Consider the following 26,922-nt stretch of genomic DNA (forward strand, 5'->3'; position numbering starts at 1 on the left):
ATGTTGATTGCCCTATGTTTAGAACTTTAGCCCACTTTTAAGTTGCAAATCTCCCCCAGGGAGTAATTGTAGAGAGGATATCTACAACAGTACTTCATTTACTTATAATAAATACCCTAAGTGAAATGTGATCCATGGAAGAAGTGTTTTTGAACAAGTTAAAATGAGCCATTATACCGAGAGCTTGTTTAATTCCCAGATCCTCACACTGATCTCTGCGTATTTTGTACCATGTTAATCAGAATTCCCTTGTGGCTGATTTATTATGCACTCAACTAAGCAATACAATGGTGAAACAATAATGTCCCGATTCACACAGGCTTTAAAAGTTGGTTAGATGTAATTTAGCGGTGTCAGGAAGGAAAACAGGGTTAAATGCTTGCACTAAATTTAGGAGATAGCAAAGCTTAATAGATCTACATCCTTCCAATAACCCAGAATACATTTCTATTACAGGCTCTGTGCATAATGTACTTGCAAGAAAAAGTTCACCAAATTTACTAGTCCATTAGATGATGCTGTTATGTAGTTTGCAGCGGCATCAAGAGGAGCTTAGCTGTTGAATGTGTTCATTTGTTCACATAATGCCTTGTCTCTTATTTCTGCTTACTAATAAATCTTTAAGTAGTACATTCTATCTCTTGCTCTATAAAAGCAAAAAAAAAAAAAACACTTTTTGTAAAGTCTAACATGTGAAATAAAGGATTTTTTGGGTCATTTTGACCTTGTGTTTATAAGTGACAAGTCCAAACATCAGGGACAAGCCGCTTCCATGACAAGCCAAGGTGCAAATGGGAAACAATGATACACATTTACACCTTCTTGGGATTTCTTTCTCCTTTTTATAGTTTGCATAATCTTTCATTTCTGTAAATACTTCGATAAAGGAAGTTTCCACGCACCATAACATCTACAAATCACTGTCGTTGTTATGGTGCCATGAGAGCCCCCAACCTCCTTTGCAAGAAGTCATACCATTGTGCAATGATTTGATTTCTTACCTGAGGTCCACCAGGCACCAGTTCCAGCCATCACTATTGATGCCAGAGAGCCAAAAATTGCTATGTAGATTGATCTCAGAGCTAAATTGCACCAGGCTGTAGTGTTATTTTTCTTGGAATGTTCCTTTAATGGACATTATAGGGTGATTTTAACAACCTTTTTTTTTTGTACTTTTTTTCCAGCAGCTGCCAATCTCTGATCTTCACACCCTCCGTCCCAACCCACCTACTCTAACCAGGAAGTGGAATGGATAACCAGCCAATACTGTATATTTTACAGCATTTTCTAAGGAATAATTAGAGCACATGTGAATGATATTACATGTGTACATGCTCAGATGTTTCATGTAGAATTCAGTAGAGATGCTGCTACACAAAGATGAATTGAAATAAGCTGGGTAAACTTGGGAGCAAATACAATCTTTGCAAATCATCTATTTAATTACCAAGATTTCCAGCAGGCCTTAGATTAAATCTCCTTTCTTCAAGTCTAAATGTGTGACCTTGTGTCCTATGTATAGCACTTTTTATGAATAGATTTCTAGATAATGGTTTGTACTGGCCCGAATATATTTGTATAATGTTATCATTATTAACAGCTGATACAGCAAAGGTGCTTGTCCATGCTGCTGTCTTCTCTCGCCTTCACTACTGTAATCCACTTCTCAGTGTTCTTACTTGTTCCCAACTTGCCCCGTTACACTCTATAAAGAATGCGGCAGCGAGGCTCATCTTCCTGTCTGCCCATATCTCCCACACCTCCCCCCTTTGTCAGTACCTTCATTGGCTTCCCGTAAGATATAGGGCTCAATTTAAGATCCTGACACTTGCTTACAAATCTCTACACAATGATGCTCCCACCTACTTATCCTCACTAATACAAAAATATGTCCCTTCTAGGCCCCTATACTCTGACGGAGACGTACGTCTAACCTCTGTACGTACTCCTACCTCTGATGCTCACCTTAAAGACTTCTCTAGGGCTGTACCGTTCCTATAGAACACCCTTCCCCTCTCTGTTAGACTCTCACCCAGTCTCCACTACTTCAAAAAATATTTGAAAACGTACTTCTTTAGGAAAGCATATCAATTAAACTGTGAACAGCTTTCCCTCCCCGCACCCTGATTCCTCTCCTGAAACTGTCATCAAAACAAAATACTAAGCCCTCAGTGAATACTAGCCTAGCAACCTACTTTTCTATCCTACTCTCATCTTTTGTGTTACTATACCACACTCCCTCTAGCACATAAGCACATTGAGCAGGGCCCTCAATCCCTCTGTTCCTGTGCGTCAAACCTGTCTGGTTACAAATACGTGTCTGTTAGTTCACCCATTGTACAGTGCTGCTCAACTTGTTGGTGCTTTATAAATAATAATAATAATAATAATCATATCCCCTCTGAGGGGCCATTTTTCCAAACTAAAGAGATAAAAAATTTTTTACCTTTCTTCATAAATAAAATACTTCATTCCTTTGATCAATTTTATCTTAATGGCCTCAGCAACTGTAGATTGACATTGCATATTGCTGCCTAATTTGTTGTCTATAAGAATTCCTTCTCGTGTGTTGTCATCCCTAATTCACTATTTGTGCATTCTTGACCCACAGTTATATATTTATCTCCCAACTATAATATTAGGTCTTAATGAGTAGTAGCAGTGGACTCCTCTTTGTGTGGGCTTTTTAAGTATGAGATCTGTTCAACCAAGCTGATCCTTCAAAACAAATAAAGAGTTAAGTAGGCCACTACTTGCCTCTTACTCTTGACCCACAGACTGCTCACCGTCAGTCCTTAGTTCTTGATTTCCGGGGGGACAATGACACAGCTGATCTGCCAAATTGTCCAGTGGATTTGCTCTTCAAAAGTTAATGTTTGTATTATTGCCATTTCACATGAAGAAATGTTGCAAAAAAAGTTGGCGCTCTGCAATACCTTGGTGCGACTTTTATTTCCTCTGGATATTTTTGTATAAATGCTAAATATTCTATTCCAGGATTTTATTTATCCATGATGTGTTTTTACCAAGTTGAAGCTACCACCACTTCATGATTTATTACTCCGATAGTAGTGCAGATTGCAGTGAGTAAATAGGTGTGTAAGAAGTTCCTAAGGAGGATAGTGTGCGTGCCTTTTTGACCATCTTTACATTTGACAATATAGATATTTAAAAAAAAAAAATAGTGTGATTACTCACTGCAACACTATCTCAGTTTATATACAACATAATGTTTTTTTCCAGCAACATCATTTATTATTTTTATAATGAATATGAAAACACATTTTTCAATATGATTGTTTGTAAAAAAAAAAAAAAAAAAAAAAAAGACCTAGCACATTCATGGAAAATAAAAAACACATGAGCCAAATGACATGAAAAACTTTTTCTCAACAATAAAAATGAGTTTTATACAGATTGTACTTTACATTATTTATGTTCTCAAAACATTGTGAATGTAACTTTCTGTTGAATGTCACTGAATGTTCAATTTGTATCGAGGTACTAACTAATTCAATAACAAAAAAACAGACCAAAACAAAAAAGTATTCCCTGACATTCAACATTTTCCCGTAAATTCAAAAGTTTGGAAAGAAGAGGACATATGAAGCAGGAGAGAATAATTTAAAGTTATCGTTATTTATTTATTTTTTTACAAAGGAACTGGATGTTTTTATGCTTAACAGAAAATAGAAAATGTCAGCACTTGGCAGAATAAGTTGTATTATGGTTGTTTATTCGGTCATAACAGAAGGCCAACGTTTTGACACACTAAGTGTCTTTCTTAAGTCATATGGGAAAGACACTTAGTGTGTTGAAGCATTGCCATTCTGTGATGACTGAATAAAACACCATTATACAACTTATTCTGCCAAGGGCTGCGGTTTTCTGTTTTCTGTTATTTATTTATATGTCCGTCGGAAGACTCCACCTGCCACATAGACAGCTCGCTGCCTGGGTGTTCTTTTTTACTCCAACCTCTCCTTCACCCCTCATGTCCAATCAATCGCCAAATCCTGTCACTTCCATCTCAAAAACATAGCACGCATCCTCCCCTATTTAACGCCAGATGCGGCTAAGGTGCTGGTCCATGCTGTTGTTCTCTCTCGCCTTGACTACTGCAATCCCCTTTTCAGTGGTATCACGTGTTCCCAGATTGCACTGCTGCAATCTATAATGAATGCGGTGGCGAGGCTCGCACCTTCCACACCTTCCGCTCTGTCAGTCCCTGCATTGGCTTCCAGTTAGATATAGGACTCAATTTAAAATGTTTGTGCTTGCTTACAAGTCCCTACATATTGATTCTCCAACCTACCTATCCTCTTTAGCACACAAGTATGTCCCGTTGAGCCCCCTATGCTCTTCCAAAGTACCTACCGTACTCCCACCTCTAATGCTCGCCTCCAAGATTTATCCAGGGCTGCACCTCTTCTGTGGAACTCCCTTCCCTTCTCTGTAAGACTTTCACCCAGTCTCCACTCATTCAAAAAATCATTGAAAATTCACTTCTTCAAGAAAGCATATCAATTAAACTGTTAGCAGGTTTTTATCCCCCACCCCCCATGACTCCTCTCTTGCAACTGTCAAATTTACCTACTAAGCCCTCAGTAAATACTTTTCTAACAACCTAGTTCATACCCCTACCTTTACCCTTTGTGTCACTATACCCTGCTTCCTCTAGAATGTAAGCTCATTGAGCAGGGCCCTCCACCTCTCTGTTCCTGTACATGCAGTTGTCTGGTTACAATTACATGTCTGTTAGTCCACCCATTGTACAGCGCTATGTATCTGATTAATAACTGGAACAATTGGATTAACTACACATCCCAAAGTATGTTACTGCAGGTATAGCATGCTTTTCACCTAGCATGCCAGTGCTGCACTGAGCTACATAGGAATAGATAGTCATGTACATGTTTGAGTTCCGACATGCCCCACCATACTGTTATGTAACCTAGAATGGATAATATAATAATGATGTAGGATTGGAAATCTGTAAGAGCACGCCAGCACATTTGTCACTTCCGATTGAAATTGGAGGTGTGGTACCACTGGACACATTGGGACACTCACCACACAAGAGGCTACGGAGGAATATATACCAGGGAGACATCAAGCCTCCACTGTATCTCACAAGCCCACTGTAATGGTTATAGTGGCAGGAGTGCCCTGTCATCCTCCCAGAGATACTTATAAAGCTGCTTTAGATCAGTTTAAAAATGTAACTTGTTAAGGAGAAACCACTGAGTTAAGCAGGACTGGTACAGGACCTTGCGCATTGGCTGAGAATTCTTGGTTGACACTCTCATGCCTATGCTTAGCTCGGTGGATTCTTTTTTTTTTCATATAGAATATTAAAGCATACAGTAAAAACCAAAGCAAAAAAAGTTACCTACACTCTTCCCAAATCCCTATGCATATATAAACAAATGGAGGTTGTTTCGTTTCTCCAATGGCCATAAGATACTTTAGCCCACCTGCCACGTCAAGGCAAACCTCTCAGGTGGGTCCTACACTAACCTTTCACCTTGCTTCCTTGCATACGCATAGGGATTTGGGAAGAGCAAAGGTACATTTTCTTCTTTGGTTTTTACTGTATGTATTGGGGCTGATGGGAGTTTGCCCCAATACATGATGGGAGTTTGAGCGCAGGACTTGTTTTTTTGTATGAATATTGAAGAAAGACTGTGGTTGCGGGCACATGGCAGGATCAAGGAAGGTTGTCAAAATGCTCTAAAATGGATTGGCAAACTACTCAATGAGAGTGCCAGTGCACTCCTGACACCATAATGACTACAGGAGACATTACCTGTTTAAAGCAAATAAAAGTGAAAATCCACTCTCATAAAGTTATAATTATCTGGTTTGCTACTTGCTTAACTGTTTTCAGCCAGTAAAGAAGGTAAGTAGAGAACCTGCGAAGAGGAATATTTTCATTCACGCTTTCATTATACAGAAATCTAATGATATGATGTCAATATGAATGAAAAAGTTACTAAACAAAGATATGACTTATCAAAATCATAGTGTTAAATTAAATGTAAAATATACCTTCTATGAAACAAATGAGAAAATATATTGCCATTAAGCAGGTTTATGAAAAAAATATGTGTATGACTTAATACAATACAATTTTACCGTTTGGTGACAAAACAATTGACTCATGAGCACAGCAGTAACAGATTTGAAAGGATTAGTCATCCTTCAGACATACAAGGTGTGAAAATGCTATTTTTCAAGATCAATCCATAGTTATCTTTTAGTTTTTTTTTCCTTTTTAATTCAACTGTGTTACCAGCTTTCCCACAACAATTGTAGATTATGCTAAAGTAGCGTACTGATAACAGGTCTTACACCAAAGCAAACAACGACATATAGAATAAATAAAAGGTGTAACAAAGAACAACAATATCAAATCAATATCTGGAAAATCCAGAGTAGTCACCAAAAAGGTGAGGTGAAACTTCACACTAAAAGAACAAAAAGAAGTGAAATTCATCTGAAGTGACTATACATCATCATAATCATATATGCCATGGCAAAGTTCAGTGTCCCGGGAGTGAGGGAAGAGCCGAACACTTCTCCAGTCTGCCAGCTGGTTCTGCAGCTTTTCAGTGGCACGCCACAGGTGGAAGGTGCCCTGCAGTGCTCGTTATCCGCCGGCCCCTGCAGTCGCTCCACGTGGGTTGCAGTGTACAGGGAAAAGAAGGCATGCCTTGTCTGTCATGCTGCTTGCCTCACCTCTGGAGGGCATGCTGGGTGGAATGTACTGTGTGTCCACCATGCTACTCCAGGATACCCTCAGGGTGCCAGGACCCTGGGGGTCCCACCCTGGTATTAATAGGAGCAGTTTGGGGAACAGTTGGATTGAATGTGCAAACTGACATAGCATCCCGCCAACATAGTGGGCATGGACCCCTACTCACACTAGGCCTTCCACTTATTTACCCAGAGATCTATCCTCGGGGGACTCCCATTTCCTCTCCTCTATTTAAACCTAGACCACCCTGGGTTCCTTGCTCAGTTGTTTTGTGAACTCCCTTGTGATCACAAGCCTCCTCCGCCTTTGTTAACCCTTGCCTGCCTGCGCTTGCCTTTGTTAACCCTTGCTTTCCTGGACTTACCTTGGTTAACCCTTGCCTACCTGAATCAGTCTTTGTTAACCCTGATCTACCTGAACCTGCCTTGGTTAACCTTGTCTGCCTGGACCCAGGGCCTTCTATAATGTTAATAGGATCCTGGGCAAAGCATTTTCTTGGGCCCCCTGGACCCTGCCTCCTCCCTCACCCCCTCTCAATCACGCCTTTTACCCCAACGCAGTGGAGGAACTAAAGTAGAGGGATTCAAGACATACATGCACAGACATATACACTGATAGACATACTAACACACATATATTCACTGACAGACATACTGACACATTCACAGATACATCCTGACACACACAGACATACTGACAGACATACTGACACACACACATTGACAGACATATTGACACATTCAGACATACTGACACACACATACAGACATACTGACACACACACACACACACACTGACAGACATACTGACACATACACCGACAGATATACTGACACACACACATACACTGACAGACATACATACATACACACACACTCACAAAATGCATACTTTTAAACATACCTCCCATTTCCTACGTTGGAGGGTGACTTCTCTGGTGTCCAGAGTGGTGGTTGAGGCTGTTGGGGGTTAGCACCTGGCTCTACTGGCCCAGCCCTGCTCCTCTCCTCTTTGCCTCCTTGGTGTCTCTCGCGTGGCTCTCTGTGGGAGGAAGTGACTTGCGGCTCTGGGTCACCCGGTGCATGGGCCACCCTGTGGATCTCCTTAGTGTGCAGAAAAAATAAATAGTTGAGGGCTACGGGGCCCACAGGGCAGCTGCTTTGGACCCCCCATGAATAACTGGGCACGGGGCAGTTGCCCTGTATTAAAGACAGCTCTGCCTGGACCATTGTTGGACCTCATGTATATCTTTGGTTATTTTTTAAACCAGTCACAAACGTTATACTTTTGTTTGCTTATCCAGCCTAGAATATCTAATAAGAAAAAAAAAGAAAAATCAGAATCGGGGGCACATCCAGAACATGCGTTTCTAAGCAGTGGTACTGCCAAAACATGTACAAAATACAGTTAAAGGAGCAGCGCACACACAAACAAAAATCCAGTTTTACATTTAACAAGGCTACTTAAAATCACCTATCTTAGCAAAATTGTATTATTTGCTCAGATAGGTGACTTTAAGTAGCCCTGTTAAATGTAAAACTGAATTTTTCTTTGTGTGTGCGCTGCTCCTTTAACTGTATTTTAGAATATCTACAAAGACTTTCTTTTGTTTTGATGGTCCTGGTCCTACAGTATTTGGTTTTGTTCTCAGACATTTCAGTTAATGCCGTTTGTTTAATCAATAAAGACTTTAGGTTAAATGACTGTGTTTTGCCCAAATATCTGCAAACTGAGCCCATTCACCACAAGTATGTGACAATCTAACACAATACGTTAAAATTCAAATGTAAATCTTAATCTAATAACTTTAATTAAGCAAACTACATTAACGTAACAGTCAAACTGAAACACCACCGCCAGCAATATATAGCAATAAGTAGACAACACAAGCAACCAAGAAACAAGAGCGAGATGAAGAAGGTAGGGAAAATATTATCCTCCTGTCATTAGGGAAAATTAGATTATAGGTACACTATGTTGGCATAATCTACAACTTACCACATAACAGGAGGCTTTATATGTGAAAAACCCTCACAGGCCAAGTGGGCTACAAAACTGGACTTCACGCCTGTCAGCGCCAGCAAATCCATCTTGCCAATGTAGTAGTCGAAACTGGCTTGTGTGCTTTCACATACAAGATAAGGAGTTGACCAGACCTGGACAAATGTAAGGGAGTGGTGATTTCCATGTATCGAAGTTGAACGCTTTAACAACGCACAGTTGGGACACCGTTTGGAAAAACGTGTAAAAAGCCCAGGTAGAAACAGTTTCTGTATGCCATAAGATCAAAAACGAGACTCCCTCGGGCGAGAACAGGACACTGTCAACATCATGTTCGCACAACGGAATAAGATGCGACATAATAAAAGCGTGAGCTAAGCTGAAATCTGCCAAAGCGATAAGGCAGAGTTGTCTGGCAAATTGCAAAGGAAATGGAGTACCATGTGCACATCCTAAAGATGAGAACATTTCAGCACCAGGAGTCTAGAAAGCTAATACCCCATAGCAGGTGACACACCAAAGGCTATGGACCCGCCAGGATCCCATGAACAGAAACCTGAAACGCTAAAATGGCCAATGGCATAATAATCGTAATATTATAATATATATAGCAATATGACTGTCCCACAGAGAAGATGTGGGACAGAAAATTCAGGATCAAGGGAACAAGTGCTGTAAAGGGATCGAAATATCACTTTAGACATCAGCTCATGAGTTCCATGAATCCCATAAAAAGGTCCTTAGCCAATTGCAATAAACCAACTACTGACCAGGAGCCCCTGGAAGCATCCAAGCCACTAAGTCTAAGCAGTCTTGGCGGAGAAGAGGCTGAGTTTCCATGCGTGGGCCCAACAGAAATAGAGAGAAAGATAGCAGAAGGAAAGGATGGTCATGATACATTGCTAGGAGGTCCAGAAACTATGCCTGCCTCGACCATGATGAGGAGAAAGGGAAACCCTCTTGATGCGGACATGATGGAGAACTTTCGCCAACATTGAGAATGGCGGGAACACATACACCCTTTGAACTGGACAAATCTAAAGAAAGGCATCCATAGCCTCACAGTCCAGATATGCCACCTGAAACACCTTGAAAGTTGACGGTTGGTCTGGGAGATGAAACGATCCACCAGAAGCAGTCCTCAGAGCGCCTTCTGCATGCACCCTACAGCAGAGATGTTGTCTATGTGTAGCATCGTGCAACAATTGTACAAGCCTATGGCTAAGCTGCGTATGGCAAAGAGTCCTACAATAAACTCCAGGCAAAAGATGTATAAATACATTTCTTTGACAAACCAAGGACCCCCACCCCTTTGGATGTCTCCACAAAGTGTGCTCCCCAGCCCCACAGGCTGCCATCCGACTCCAGAACAAAGAGGAGATAGCGTCAATTGATGATGGTTCGGTAGTCTTCTTCATTACAAGGAAGATGTTGTTGAAGAAGCTGCCATCATCTGATGCGAACTAAATTACATCTTGGGCAAAAAGTGTATTGGTCTCCTCATCAATGAATTGATGAATTGAGGCCTGTATAGGTCCAATTCCTTGGTGATTCCCGATCTGGGTCGAAAATAAAATAACAGCTGAGAATCTCCCGAACTTGTGATATTCAAGATGGCTAACACATGTGCGCAAGGGCTGGCAGACCACTTCCACAGGCATTAAGCGAGGATAGAAGTGAGTAGAAGGGCACCCCAGCCACCTGCAATACCTCCAGGCAGGAGAGTCAGAAAGGAAATCCAACAAAAAAATATATAAACTTGAGGGGATAGGAATGTAGATGGGGGATGGTAACATGGGAAAATGTATAGTACAAAATAAAGTAAATAAACAATCATCATATACAATCAATAGAGCAATAACATAGATAACCAAAATTCTCAGACCTGTTGCAGCAGGAGCAGCAAAACATCTCCTGCTGACCTTTTTTTTTTTTTTTGGTTGGTTGGTTGGTTGGTTGTTTGCTTCAGTGTAAGATCTGTTTGCTGTTTGAGTTTAGTAAAGATAGTTTAATGCAAAATATGAGACCTCCTGTCATGTGATAAAATTCTGTATTCTGGGATTTTTAAATTATTTTACTTTGTAAAAACAGAGAAACAGCAGTTTGGGTGCAGATTCATGTCCCTTATTAAGGTCACATTTTATAATGATACAAGCCATACTTCTTTTTACACTGATGCAGGTCACTTTGGATGTAAAGATGCTTTTCCATGCGCTTGTTGTATCAGATACCAATCTCTTGGCAGTAAGTATAACACCATTATAATTTGCAGATGAACAGAAGACTTTTTAATTGTCTTCTGTCCTTGAACAAAGATAGCCAGAATTAAAGTGAATTGTTGACTGCTATGTATCATCAGAAATAATAAGTATAATACATTCAAGGCAATGAAAGAGTAACTTAAAAAAAATACATTAATTGCTGAAATGTGTTATAGTTGCTTTGACTATAGCAATTATATAACAGACTCAATGTGAAATAAAACTAGAATACAGTTGAAAGAAAAAGTATGTGAACCCTTTGAAATGATATGGATTTCTGCACAAATTGGACATAAAATGTGATCTAATCATCATCTAAGTCACAACAATAGACAATCACAGTCTGCTTAAACTAATAACACACAAAGAATGAAATGTTGCCATGTTTTTATTGAACACACCATGTAAACATTCACAGTGCAGGTGGAAAAAGTATGTGAACCTTTGGATTTAATAACTGGTTGAAACTCCTTTGGCAGCAATAACTTCAACCAAACATTTCCTGTAGTTGCAGATCAGACGTGCACAACGGTCAGGAGTAATTCTTGACCATTCCTCTTTATAGAACTGTTTCAGTTCAGCAATATTCTTGGGATGTCTGGTGTGAATCGCTTTCTTGAGGTCATGCCACAGCATCTCAATTGGGTTGAGGTCAGGACTCTGACTGGGCAACTTCAGAAGGCGTATTTTCTTCTGTTTAAGCCATTCTGTTGTTGATTTACTTCTATGCTTTGGGTCATTGTCCTGTTGCAACATCCATCTTCTGTTGAGCTTCAGCTGGTAGACAGATGGCCTTAAGTTCTCCTGCAAAATTTCTTGATAAACTTGGGAATTAATTTTTCCTTCAATGACAGCAATCCGTCCAGGCCCTGACGCAGCAAAGTAGCCCCAAACCATGATGCCCCCACCACCATACTTCACAGTTGGGATGAGGTTTTGACGTTGGTGTGCTGTGCCTCTTTTTCACCACACATAGTGTTGTGTGTTTCTTCCAAACAACTCAACTTTGGTTTCATCTGTCCACAGAATATTTTGCCAGTACTGCTGTGGAACATCCAGGTGCTCTTGTGCAAACTGTAAACGTGCAACAATGTTTTGTTTGGACAGCAGTGGCTTCCTCTGTGGTATCCTCCCATGAAATCCATTCTTGTTTAGTGTTTTACGTATTGTAGATTCGCTAACAGGGATGTTAGCATTTGCCAGTGACTTTTGTAAGTCTTTAGCTGACGCTCTAGGATTATTCTTCTTCACCTCATTGAGCAGTCTGCGCTGTGCTCTTGCAGTCATCTTTACAGGACGGCCACTCCTAGGGAGAGTAGCAGCAGTGCTGAACTTTCTCCATTTTGAAAGAGACAATTTGTCTTACCGTGGACTGATGAACAGCAAGGCTTTTGGAGATACTTTTATAACCCTTTGCAGCTTTATGCAAGTCAAAAATTCTTAATCGTAGGTCTTCTGAGAGCTATTTTGTGCGAGGCATCATTCACATCAGGCAATGCTTCTTGTGAAAAGCAAACCCAGAACTGTTGTGTGTTTTTTATAGGGCAGCTGTAACCAACACCTCCAATCTCATCTCATTGATTGGACTCCAGTTGGCTGACATCTCACTCCAATTAGCTCTTGGAGATGTCATTAGTCTAGGGGTTCACATACTTTTTCCACCTGCACTGTGAATGTTTACATGGTGTGTTCAATAAAAACATGGCAACATTTCATTCTTTGTGTGTTATTAGTTTAAGCAGACTGTGATTGTCTATTGTTGTGACTTAGATGATGATCAGATCACATTTTATGACTAATTTGTGCAGAAATCCATATCATTCCAAGGGGTTCACATACTTTTTCTTGCAACTGTATATGTGGCACAGCACCTGTGTGCAGGGGTGGAAGGAGCTGTAAAGAATCATCATGTATTGGAAAAGGAACTATTATTCTACACGTATTGAAGACAGATGGACATTCCAAACTTGCTACTTTGTCTATGTCCAGTATTAGTTATACAATTAATGGTTCCTCATCCTGGAACATTTTTTGACTATATAATTAAAACTATCACCTATGAACTACTCAAAGTACAAATGCAATAGTCAATCGAAAAATAGATTTATATGTATGCTTTCAGGGGTAGATAAGCTGTGCTTGTTGAAGTACAAGTTACATGGTCACAATAAGCCCCAGTTGAGAAGTGATGGTTGTTTACTTCACTGGCAAGGAATATTTTCCCCAGAATTTTCTCCCTGAATCTCCATGTGCATGTGTTCTCTATTGTAATGTTCTAATTTTTTAGTGGAGGTCATGGAGAAAAGATGTAGTGCATATATCTGTAATGTGTTCTCTGTCATTTTAAAGGATCATTCCAGTAACCTAACTATGTCTAAAAAAAAACAAAGTCAATCTTATGTTAAAAGAAAATCTAGCACTAGCATCCCATACAGTTGTAGTAAAATCACCATTCCAGTGGTATGGTTGACTCATTTAATTAGCAGTTCTACAAAGACACTTAGATTGGAGTAAAACCAGATTTCATTCACCTGAAAAGTCAATGCCTGAGAGCAGGTTAATAGGATTCGATTGATTGTCATCCTGTGATTTGGCTTTCTCATCCAGAATCCCGTCACTTAATAAAGTACCATTTGTCATTGTCAGTAAGAGGGTTCATGGAAGGCTTCTTACTAGTATGTGACATGGGTTAGCTAGATGAACCACTGAATAAAATGGATTCTAAGTGTTTGTTTTCTCATTACTTGCCTCCTACTAGTTTAGAGACAGAACTTCAGCAAATTATGATGCCATTGGCCTTTTTCCTTTGTACCAGAAATTAGGAAAATACTCAAGATTTCTGGGAAGAAAGTGCATCAAGCATAAAGAAATTTTAATTAGTTATCAGAAATACAACATTTTGTGTTGAACTAAACATACATAAACTGACTAATGTTCCAATTAATTTGCTCTTCTTGCTGTAAAAGTAGCACACATACAGTGAGGGGAAAAAGTATTTGATCCCCTGCTGATTTTGAACATTTGCCCACTGACAAAGAAATGATCAGTCTATAATTTTAATGGTAGGTGGTGTATTTTAACAGTGAGAGACAGAATAACAAACAAAAAAAATCCAGAAAAACGCATGTCAAAAAAGTTATACATTGATTGAAATTTGTGAAATAAGTATTTGACCCCTTCGACCTAGTACTTGGTGGCAAAACCCTTGTTGGCATTTACAGAGATCAGACCTTTCTTGTAGTTGGCCAGCAGGTTTGCACATATCTCAGGAAGGATTTTTCCCACTCCTCTTTGCAGATCCTCTCCAAGTCATTAAGGTTTCGAGGCTGACATTTGGCAACTCGTACCTTCAGCTGCCTCCACAGATTTTCTATGGGATTAAGGTCTGGAGACTGGCTAGGCCACTCCAGGACCTTAATGTGCTTGTTCTTGAGCCAATCCTTTGTTGCCTTGGCTGTGTGTTTTGGGTCATTGTCATGCTGGAATACCCATCCATGACCCATTTTCAAGTGCTCCTAATCTCACCTCTTTAACTGTATAAAAGACACCTGGAAGCCAGAAATCTTGCTGATTGATAGGGATCATATACTTATTTCACTCATTGACATGCAAATCAAATTCTAACTTTTTTTGATATGCGTTTGTCTGTATTGTTTGTTTATTATTCGGTCTCTCGATGTTAATATACACCTACCATTAAAATTACATAATTTCTTTGTCAGTGGGCAAACGTTCAAAATCAGCAGGGGATACAATACTTTTTTCCCTCACTGTATATTAAAGTAATTTACACAGAATAAGATTACTGCATATATCTACTTAGCACTAGAGGTAGTATAATGAATAGTTTGCATGAATGAGACTTTTTTATAATTTGCAAGTCTACATAATGGTGGCCCATTTTCTATAAGATAAATGTTGTGAAATATCAAATCTTTTTTACATTTCTGTTTGCTTTTTTGGTTTTTTGTTTTTAATGAATGGGGACATGTGCATGCTTTCTTTATCTATTTTACATGTGCAGAATTACTCACCAATCAAAGACTCCCTTGTTTTATTAGGTGATAAAGCCTGTAATTCCTGTGCTCCTGGTGTTATAACTCTCTTACCCCTGCTCCCTCACTGCGTGTTTAACAATACTATAGCAGAAAAGGTTAAGAGTAGGTGAGGGAGCTGTCTGGGGCCAATTTGTAATTGATCCCTGTAACAACATCATTTGATAAATGTTTTCATTCACCATGTGAAGCAGTTGTCCAGGTGCATCAATTCTTTGTCCAGTTTTCTTAATGACATCCACACTTTTGCATATATACTTTGTCAACTTACCAATTTAAAGAGAGATATAGTGTGTGTATTGTGACAACTGGGATTAAATACTATATTGTCCACATCCCTTAGATATAGGTATCCAAAAGTACACGTGGATATGGCAACTCTGGTATTATACATTAAAAATTAAAATGGCAGACACTTCAACTTTGTTAAAAAAATGATTATACAATAAAGAAGGAAAAAAAAACTGTTTAGTTGTACATTTAATCAATGTTTATTTTTAGTGCATTTCTTTTTTTTTCTTCATAGGAGAAGTCATTTTTAAGTCATCTGATGTCAGAATGCTCATTTTAATCTGCCAGAAGTGTCTTGAGTGCTGACCCTCTCCCTTTTTACCTTCCGTTACCCTTCCCCCCAATAAATCACAGACAACCAAATTGTGGGTAAGGGCAACGGCCACAGCTTTTATTATTAAGCCAGCATAATTTAAACCAACTGTCAGCTGCTGGATTTCCCCAGCAGACAGCTAACACAACAATTCTTCCAGAGCCTCTTCAGCCTGAAGTCCGTCCTCAACCAGACCAGGCTGCGTCTCCCCAAGCCCGTCCGGGCACTGCTCTCAGTTCCACTTGCTGGCGAAGGACAAACCGCAGCTGTGACAAAAGAAACAGAAAAGAAACCACACCAAACACAACACATATAACCATAACATATCCCGTGTTCACACCAAACGAGGGAGGGTGGGCGGGAAACAGCACTGCTAGGTTCCCTCAGCGTGCTCTCCAGTGGTCTGGTAAGTATTACCCAGTGTCCCCGGTCCAGGTGTATCCCAAACATTGTATCCATTTTTGTCGCCATGGCAACCTCTCCGGGCAGCAGTCATGCTCCCCCCTCCTTATCCACTTCGGGGGTTGGCCTTGACTGCTGACCCTCTCCCTTTTTACCTTCCGTTAAGACTGACCCATCTGCGTGAAGCAAGAAGGACTCTGCTGCCTCCGGCCGTAAACACGTGTATTGACCTACCAGCGCCACAGGACACCACCTACCCCCAGTAGCACCAATGCTAACCGACCTCCCCCGTCCTAACTGATCTGTTTTGGACTTCCGAATGAAAACCTCCACTCCACTCTGCCCTGTGCGAACGTCCCCCCTCCGAAGAGATGCCAGAGCCCTAGCCGACGCGGCCACCAACTCTCCTATCCGCAGCGCGGCGTAAAAACACAGAGAAAAGGCTACCCTGAAAAGCAGCGCCTCGAAGGAGGAGAAGCACACCGCAGAGAGAACACCACACAGAGCATCCAATAGGTGGACGGACACCGGCCGTCTACAATCAGGGACCCTTTCCTTCCTCCATCCCCGAAGCACCCTCTGGACCACGAACTCTTTTGAAACGTCCTCCCACCCACATCAGAAAGGAAAGAGCTGCTAAACTGCGTTCCACCGATGCCACTGAAGCTGCGCGCTCCCGTAAGGAGGACATGAAAGCCAAAGTAGACAGCAACCTACCCTCAGAGGAGTACAAACCGAACTCTCCCGCATAGACCAGCCACCGATCCCACACTGCCCGATAGGCAGACCACGAAGCGGGAGCCAGCGATCTCCTGAACAGGTCTGCTAGGTTCCGAAATCGAGGGTCCATAAGCACGTGGGACATACCAGACCAGCTTCCTCGGCTCCTGAAGCGACCTCCCGAAAACAATCCCACTGAAAGCGAGAAAGAGAGTCGGCAATGACATTAGACACTCCGTGAACATGGATTGCTCGGAACCAAATGTTAAATTCCAAACAACGCAGAACCAACCGGCATAAAAAAAGCCAATACTGGAACCGAGCCAGATGATAAACGATTCACCACATGGACCACACTCATGTTGTCCGTGCGGAAAACCACCTGCCTGTTCGTGAGCTCCTCCCCCCATAATTCCACTGCTACCACAATAGGGAAAAGCTTGAGAAAAGTCAAGTTACGTATCAGGTCCGCCTCGCGCCATGCAGCAGGCCAAGGCTCCACACACCAACGTCCCCGAAAAAATGCCCCGAAGCCCAAGGAGCCGGAGGCATCCGTAAACAACTCCAGGGCCAGGGCCGGACTGGCCAACCGGGATACCGGGAAATTTCCCGGTGGGCTGCATTAAGCTGGGGCTAGGCTGACAGCCCTGATGATTATTATAAGAAATCCTCCCCTCGGACTGTGCCAGCCTGTCAGTCCGAGGGGAGGGAGGAGCTGGGGGCTGGTGTGGCTGTCAGCAGCTGCAGGGAGACCTGTCAGTCTCCCTGCACAGTCTCCAATCATTTCGGCCGCATGCCCCACCCCAAACGGAAGCTCCGCCTCCCGTCCACAAGCTCCGCCCCCACGCACGGTGCTGGAAAGCTGCCTACCGGACCAACAGGAAAATAAAGGTATTTACGGTTTTACAGCCCCATACCCACCATTTAGGCCCCCTCACCCACCATACAGCCCCCACCTCACAGACAGTCCCCCTACCCACCTTACAGCCCCCCTACCCACATCACAGCCCCCACATACCATACAGCCCCCTACTGACAATACTGCCCCCCTACCCACATCACAGCCCCCCTACCCACTATACAGCCCCCCTACCCACCTCACAGGCCCCCTACCTACCTCACAGCCCCCTACCCACCTCACAGCCCCCTACCCACTATACTGCCCCCTACCTACCTAATAGCCCACCTACCCACTATACTGCCCCCCTACCCACTATACTGCCCCCTACCCACATCACAGCCCCCTACCCACATCACAGCCCCCTCTACCCACCTCACAGCACCCCCTACCCACCTCACAGCCTCCCTACCCACTATACAGCCCCTGTACCCACATCACAGCCCCCTACCCACCTCACAGCCCCCCTACCCACCTCACAGCCCCCCTACCCACTATACTGCCCCTGTACCCACATCACAGCCCCCTACCCACCTCACAGCCCCCCTACCCACTATACTGCCCCTACCCACTATACTGCCCCTACCCACTATACTGCCCCCCTACCCACTATACTGCCCCCTACCCACTATACTGCCCCCCTACCCACTATACTGCCCCCCTACCCACCTCACCGCCGCCCTACCCACTATACAGCCCCCCTACCCACTATGCAGCCCCCTACCCACTATACAGCCCCCTACCCACTATACTGCCCCCTACCCACCTCACAGCCCCCCTACCCACTATACTGCCCCCCTACCCACCTCACAGCCCCCCTACCCAGTATACAGCCCCCTACCCACTATACAGCCCCCCTACCCACTATGCAGCCCCCTACTCACTATACAGCCCCCCTACCCACTATACTGCCCCCCCTACCCACATCACAGCCTCCTACCCACCTCACAGCCCCCCTACCCACCTCACAGCCCCCTACCCACCTTACCGCCCCCCTACCCACCTTACCGCCCCCCTACTGGGCAGACTAGATGGGCCGAATGGTTCTTATCTGCCGTCACATTCTATGTTTCTATGTTTCTATGTTACCCACTATACAGCCCCCCTCCCACTATACAGCCCCCCTACTCACTATACAGCCCCCCTACCCACTATACAGCCCCCTCCCACTATACAGCCCCCTACCCACTATACAGCCCCCCTCCCACTATACTGCCCCCTACCCACTATACTGCCCCCTACCCACTGTACTGCCCCCCTACCCACCTCACAGCCCCCCTACCCACTATACAGCCCCCTACCCACTATACAGCCCCCTACCCACTATACTGCCCCCCTACCCACCTCACAGCCCCCCTACCCACTATACTGCCCCCCTACCCACCTCACAGCCCCCCTACCCACCTCACAGCCCCCTACCCACCTTACCGCCCCCCTACCCACCTTACCGCCCCCCTACTGGGCAGACTAGATGGGCCGAATGGTTCTTATCTGCCGTCACATTCTATGTTTCTATGTTTCTATGTTACCCACTATACAGCCCCCCTCCCACTATACAGCCCCCCTACTCACTATACAGCCCCCCTACCCACTATACAGCCCCCTCCCACTATACAGCCCCCTACCCACTATACAGCCCCCCTCCCACTATACTGCCCCCTACCCACTATACTGCCCCCTACCCACTGTACTGCCCCCCTACCCACCTCACAGCCCCCCTACCCACTATACAGCCCCCTACCCACTATACAGCCCCCTACCCACTATACGGCCCCCCTACCCACCTCACAGCCCCCCTACCCACTATACTGCCCCCCTACCCACCTCACAGCCCCCCTACCCACTATACAGCCCCCTACCCACTATACAGCCCCCTACCCACTATGCAGCCCCCTACTCACTATACAGCCCCCCCTACCCACTATACTGCCCCCCTACCCACATCACAGCCTCCTACCCACCTCACAGCCCCCCTACCCACCTCACAGCCCCCCTACCCACTATACAGCCCCCTACCCACTATGCAGCCCCCTACTCACTATACAGCCCCCCCTACCCACTATACTGCCCCCCTACCCACATCACAGCCTCCTACCCACCTCACAGCCCTCCTACCCACCTCACAGCCCCCTACCCACCTTACCCGCACCCCTACCCACCTTACCGCCCCCCTACCCACTATACAGCCCCCCTCCCACTATACAGCCCCCCTCCTCACTATACAGCCCCCTACTCACTATACAGCCCCCTACCCACTATACAGCCCCCTACCCACTATACAGCCCCCTACCCACTATACAGCCCCCTACCCACCTCACAATCCCCCCATCCACCGTACAGTCCCCCTACCCACCATACAGCCCCTCTACCCCTTCACAGTTCCCCTACTCACCTCACAGTCCCCCCCACCCAGCTTACAGGACACCTACCCACCTCACAGGCCCCCATCCCCACCATATTAGAGATATTATATATTACTCAATCATCTCGGGTGGCAACACATAGCCATACGTATTACATGTGACAATACATGGCATAGTTACTTATGGGGCTGGCATTGATTTTTGTCCAGGGCTGCTTTGTATCCCCAGTCCAGCCCTGTCCAGGGCCACATTAGATATCGCTTCTCGTCGCCAAAATGTCCGACCATTGTACCCTGTGAGGAACTCACTCCAGACATTCAAATCATCCTTAAGCCGATTGGTAACCCGAATAAAATGATGGGGAAGACTAATGCCGACGGTAGCCAGAGACAGCCGTCTACAAAACACCCGACCCATAGGCATGATCCGACATGCGAAGTTCAAGTGGCCCAACAGGGATTGCATCTGACGAAGCTGCACCTTCCGCGCACCCTTCAGCCTATCACTGGGCAAACGAAAGACCAAACTGATGGAGTCAATCTCTATACCCAGAAAGGAAATCACCGCCTTCGGGCCCTCTGTCTTGTCCCCCCAAATCTCGCATAACTGCCTTAAACTGTCCCAACAAATCCTCACATCGCGAAGAATGTGCCGGACCGACGAACAGAAAATCGTCAAGATAGTGCAAGAGGGAAGAAAAACCTGACACCTCCGTTACGATCCATTCCAACAATGAGCTAAAAACTTCAAAATAATAACAAGAAATCGAGCAACCCATGGGAAGGCACATATCGTAGAAAAATTCCCCTTGAAACTGACACCCCAACAAATGAAAACAGGAAGGGTGAACTGGGAGCAACCGAAAGGGCGATTGAATATCAGACTTAGCCAGCAGGGCCCTGGGCTCTGCTTCCCGAACGAGATCCAGAGCCCGATCAAAAGAAGCGTATCGACCCGACTATCCTCCTTCGCAATCCTGTCGTTAACCGAAGCCCCCGCTGGAAAAGACAGGTGATGAATCAGCCGAAACACCCCCGGTTCCTTCTTAGGAACGAGGCTCAATAGGGACACCCGCAAATTATCAAACGGAGGAACGGAAAACGGTCCCGCCATCCGTCCCAAGTCCACTTCTTTTTGTAGCTTAGCCGCCAGAATCCCTTCCTTACCCCGAATCGAGGAAAAATTGTGTGCAAACGACGCCTCCCCTGACAGAGTAAATGGGATCCTAAAACCGTCGGTGAAACCTTCCCAAAGCACCCGCGCTTCCCTATGCCTGGGATACCGTGCGAGCCACGGAAGCAGTTTTACCGCCCGTACCGGGGTCCTCCCCCGAGGAGCGTCATCCTTTGATGCTGTCTTGGGGAGGGGTTTTCCTCTTCTAAAACACCGAACCGCCGGGTGAGCCCCACCACAGTGGGAACACTCATGTTTAAATCGACAACTGTTGTACCACCTGCACTGACTCTCATTGAAGAGCCAGCAGATGCCCTTCTTGATCCCGGCCGACGCTCCACCAGGAGCGCCGGCAGCCGAAGGAAAGGACGATGAGGCTGGACGGCACGGGGTCATGAGAAGCAACCAAAGATTACCATCTTGCATGCCAAAATGCATGTGCGGTCGAATCGCCATTTTTTCTCTAAATTGCTGGTCATATTTAAACCACCAATGACCACTATAAACTTTATAAGCCCCCCAAATTAAATCCAAATAAGAAAACAACGACGGGGCCCGCTCTGGAAACCTCGTCGACAGAATACTAGCATAAGTTGCAAATCCTTGCAACCAATTATCGAAGGTACGGGGGAGCTCCTTACCTTTTCCACTCTCCGTCGCCTCACCACGTCGCGGTCTATCAGCGAATTTCCTATCAAACGGGACTAACGATAATGAGGTCCACATACTCACCCTTCAAGATCTTCTCCCTCACCTCCAGCAACACATGCATCCCCAGGGGGGCTATGTCACACACCGGCCCCCCTGCAGTACCCTCCATAGTACCCAACGGAGGGGTCCCCGTGGGAAGCGTAGCGTCCTGCGCAGCTAAGCCAACCTGCCCTAAGCGATCTAATACTAAGCGCAGCAATTTTACGACTTCCCCTGTATTCCCTTGTTCCAGTCCAGAGACCCCCTCTGCCCCTACCCAAGCGCGAGCGCACTCCAACTCACGGTTCTGGAGCAGGGGTCTCTCCATCAGCTCCACATCCGAACCATCAGTTAGTAGAGGTCCTGTGGCCAGCCTGCCAGCTGCCCCTCCAGAGGCCTGGCGGCTCACCCCCATGGGAGCTCCAGATCTTCTGGGGTGGATGTGTGGAGGGGAATCCTGCGTCCCTCCTTCCTCTGTGACTGCATAAACACCTTCAGGTCTCCTGGGGTAATGAAGAAGAAGGGAATCCTGCGTCCCTCTCCTCTCCCTGGCGGTCCAAAGAGGCACTGACGAGTTCCTCCACCAGCCCGCTTGCACCCGCTGGCCATCTCCACTTTCGGTGGGCCAGCGGTGCTCCATTTCGAAATCCCCGGTTCCATCTTCAACCGGACTTCCGGGTTCGGCAGTGGCCTGTGACGTCTGCGCTCCTTGACCCGCAAACGTCACGTACGCGCCACCAGAGTTCCAGCGTGCGGCGCCCCGCCTCTTCCGGAGTGCAGCCGCACGCCCTGACGTCACATCCGCCGCAGCCAGAAAAGAAGGTTGAGGACTGCGCAACCTCACCTCTCCCACAGCGCCATCTTGGGATCCGCCATCTTGATGGCCAGGCCCCGACCAGACCATCCGACGCGTGGAACACCTCTCCCCGCTCCTTCTTCTTCCGGAAACCGGATTCCTCCGCAGGGGGCCAGCCTCACTCGGCCCCGGACAGGTAGTAGCTGGTGGCACAGCCCTGGCTCTCCGCACCGGACTGGGAGACAATCTGGATGGCGGCCTGGAACGGCGGGCACGACGTCCTCTGGTGGGCCCCGACCCCTCTTGAGACTCCTGGGTGTCTTGGACACTGTGAAGCAGCGCAGCATAGGACTCTGTGCCGTGTGTCCTCTGAAAGGCCTGCAGAATAGTAAGTAGAGCCTCTCTGGGCATGTCAGGGACATGGGCCATGATGTGAAAATATGAACTGCAGTGGCAAAATTCTGTAACAGCAGTTTTAAATCACTAACAGCAGTTTTCCCTTTTTTTAGGGTGACCAGAAACAGCACTGCTAGGTTCCCTCAGCGTGCTCTCCAGTGGTCTGGTAAGTATTACCCAGTGTCCCCGGTCCAGGTGTATCCCAAACATTGTATCCATTTTTGTCGCCATGGCAACCTCTCCGGGCAGCAGTCATGCTCCCCCTCCTTATCCACTCCGGGGGTTGGCCTTACTCAGCAGTTTACTGATAGTGGGCATGAAAACTTGACATCAAGATACATGGTCATTTTATAGCCATGTTCTTTGTTGGGGAAGTTTAACTTACAACTAAATAACATTAATAGACTGGAACTTCAGGTACAAGACTGTAAGTCCAGTGAAAGAATAGCCAGTGGGCAGCTGCATGCAGACATCTGTTTACTAGGGGCACATTATGTTGACAGACAAATTTAGGGGCTGCAGGGGGAATGAGACACTCAGCTGGGAAGGAATGAGACACTTGGGGGGGATGAGACACATGTAAAGTTGTGTGGAAGGAAATATGGCACTTGGGCTGAAATTAGAGGGATTTGGGGGTAATGATACATATGGATAGGCTGGAGGGAGGAAATTAGACACATAGATAGGCTGGGGGGAGGAAATGAGACACATGGAGGGACTTGGGGGAAATGATACACATGGATAGGCTGGGGGGTGAGGAAATGAGATACATGGATAGGCTGGAGGGAAGGAAATTAGACATATGGAGGGGCTGGGGAGGGGGAGAATGAGACACAACAAAGTAGTAGGAGGGGGGCGATTATCACACTGGGGGCCCTGTGGTTTCTAGTTACGCCTCTGGTACAGTATACAAATTTAGGGGCTCAGACTTCTGTGAGGCAACATATACTGAAAGTGTTGAACATATGGATTATTAATATACAGTGAAAATATAGTTATATAAAAGAAGAGTTTCAGTAGCGTTGTATTAGGCAAATGTTTTGAGTAGTTTACACAGATTCAGTTATTCTCTGTGTTACATCTAAAGCAGCTGTTTACTCCCCTGAAAAATACAGCAAGTGATTCCACTACACCTAGGAATATGTAATAGCATCATCATTAGGTATGTCTCATCAGTCTGTGATTATGGACCTAAAAGCACTGTAATGAACTGAACCACTTCACAGGCTTAAAGGTAATATCGGTGCTGGAAATATCAAAACAATTAGGACTTGTTAACTGAAGCAATGCTTACAATTTAACAGATAATTTACCTTGTACCAGAAACTATCTGTGAAAGAGCAAGACTTTATACTGAGATATAGAATAAAAAGGTATAAATATAGAGGAAAAACCTAAGAGACCACTCTCATAGAGACTGACCACTAGATTAAAATCCCAGTCCAATCTAGAAAAAGGTCTTGAAAGACAATAACAAAAACTTTATTAATGATACTGAAAATACTAAGGTAGACCATAGAATATAACCTGGCAGACCAAAGGCAAACGTTAGGAGACGTACTAGGTGCCTAGATAATACGTACTACATCAGGTCAGAAAAATATATGGTATTAGTGAGATGGGATTGAATAGCAGTAATGAATAAATCAACAAATGAGTAATGAAAAAACGTTTGCCCCTGAGTATTTAAATGTTTGCCCTATGTGTCTATCCATATATACAATAGTGTTACATCTTTCTCTGCATCACTTAATTCAATACTTTGCTCAAATCCAAATAGTATCTCACATAACATACAGAACATCACTAGACAACATTTACTATTGCTTAACTTTTCTTGATTAAACCTGCGGATGAGACTAGGACAGATCGGACCCCACCACATGTTAATGCCAGTTCACTACTATTATATTATGTACTGTTTGGGGGGCTAGATTTAGTTACTTAGATCTGTTCTATTTTGCACTTAGTGGTTTTTATTATGCACTTTGTGTAGGCTTAATATATAATTACACGTTATGTATGTAACATTGAGCACATTTGCACATATTGTTCTCGCATTTGCACGTGGTCGTGGTGATTCCTTTTTACACTTTTTTGCGCATGATTATATGTTCAAATTGCACTATTGTGCTCACATTGCACTTATGTACATTGTCAATGTGATCATGTTTTGCACCTTTATGCACATGATTGTATTGCACTGTTTATGCTTTATGTATTTTTGCACATGATTTATGTGTTCACATTTGTATATTGCACGTTATGTGATTAAATTTTGCATATACCATATGTGCCATTTTTTGCACTTTTTGTATATGATTTATGTGCTTATACTGTATTTTGCACTTTATGCATGTGGCCTCTGGCTTACATTAAGCACTTTTATGTCACATGATCAAGATACACTGGTAAGAATTGGGTATTTATTTGTACTAGAGTATTAGCTGAAGGTCATCTGGAACACTTTTTTTAATGGGGTTATGGGTAGTGTGTTTGATTTTCATATGGTGGCACTACTGTATAATGTCGATATATTTTTAGGCTGGAAATTAGTAGTTATGTAGAAGGATTGTATTCTTAAGTATTAGGGTACTGTGGTATTATGTATAATCTGGAAAGTTTACAATGGAAGTACATTTTTTTAAAATAGTATTTTATAAATTACTGCTGCATATCCAACTGTTTCGTTGCCCTTCTATGTACATGGTACAGTGACAATAAAGTTGAATCTGAATCTCATTGGGTGAGATAATCAATTCTGATGTCAGCCAAGGGGGTAGATCGGGGGCAGAGCCAGTGCCTGCGAATCCACCCGGTACTGGAAATAAGGTGAATTGTAACCCTATTTAAGAGGGGGCAAAGGGCCGCCTGGAAGCCAAATAGTGATTTTAACACCATAGTGTCAGGAATACATGTTTGTATTCCTGACCCTATAGTGTTCCTCTAAGGCAAGGACACCCAGCACTTTTACTCCTTCAACCCAATAATGGGTATTGAAGCTCTACATACTTGAAAGGCTTAACTTTGTGTTGGTACAGTGACAAGGTATATCTGACAATTAAAAACCACCCAATGTCAACCTTCACTACCACTGTCTGGTCCTCCCAGCCCCATCGACATACAGTAGCACCATCATACATTTGCCACAATTACCACTAACAGGTAATATCTGAATTAGTTAGTGAGAATGAATTCCCCAGATTAGTAATTTGATTTGACTTGGCAAAATGCACAACTCTGCTCCTGCTCCAGTTTATTTTCTTGATTTGTTGACTGTAATTTAAGAATTAATTAAATCCCTTGCTTCCTACCACAGTTCTGGGATAAACTCTGTATAGCCTTGGGCTGGGTATCAATTATCTCAAACCCTATCAATTCGCTCATGTAAACTCTATAAATACTCAATTCACTTCTGCAACATATGATCCTAGTCTCCGTTCTCTCTCAGTAAATGATTTTCTTTGCAGAAATACAGATCAAATCCGAAACTGAGTAGATAGAGAATTATTACATAGTCTGCACATATACAACGCCGCCTAGGTAAGCAGACCAACCACATGATACAGATTTAAACAAATTATAATGTATAACATTAAATTTACAGTGGAACCTCGGAAAAGATTAATGCATTCCAGACCCCCAACATTACAGCATTTTAATAGAAAATTTACAGTTTAAGAATACCTTAAAATCATACAGAAAACCAATAAACACCATGTAAGATGAAATTAAAATTTAACTTCACTTTACCTGTCAGTAGAGTTGAGCGGACACCTGGATGTTCGGGTCCGGCGGGTTCG

This window comes from Pelobates fuscus, chromosome 7 (assembly GCF_036172605.1).
Source record: "Pelobates fuscus isolate aPelFus1 chromosome 7, aPelFus1.pri, whole genome shotgun sequence".
In the NCBI taxonomy this organism is placed as follows: domain Eukaryota; kingdom Metazoa; phylum Chordata; class Amphibia; order Anura; family Pelobatidae; genus Pelobates; species Pelobates fuscus.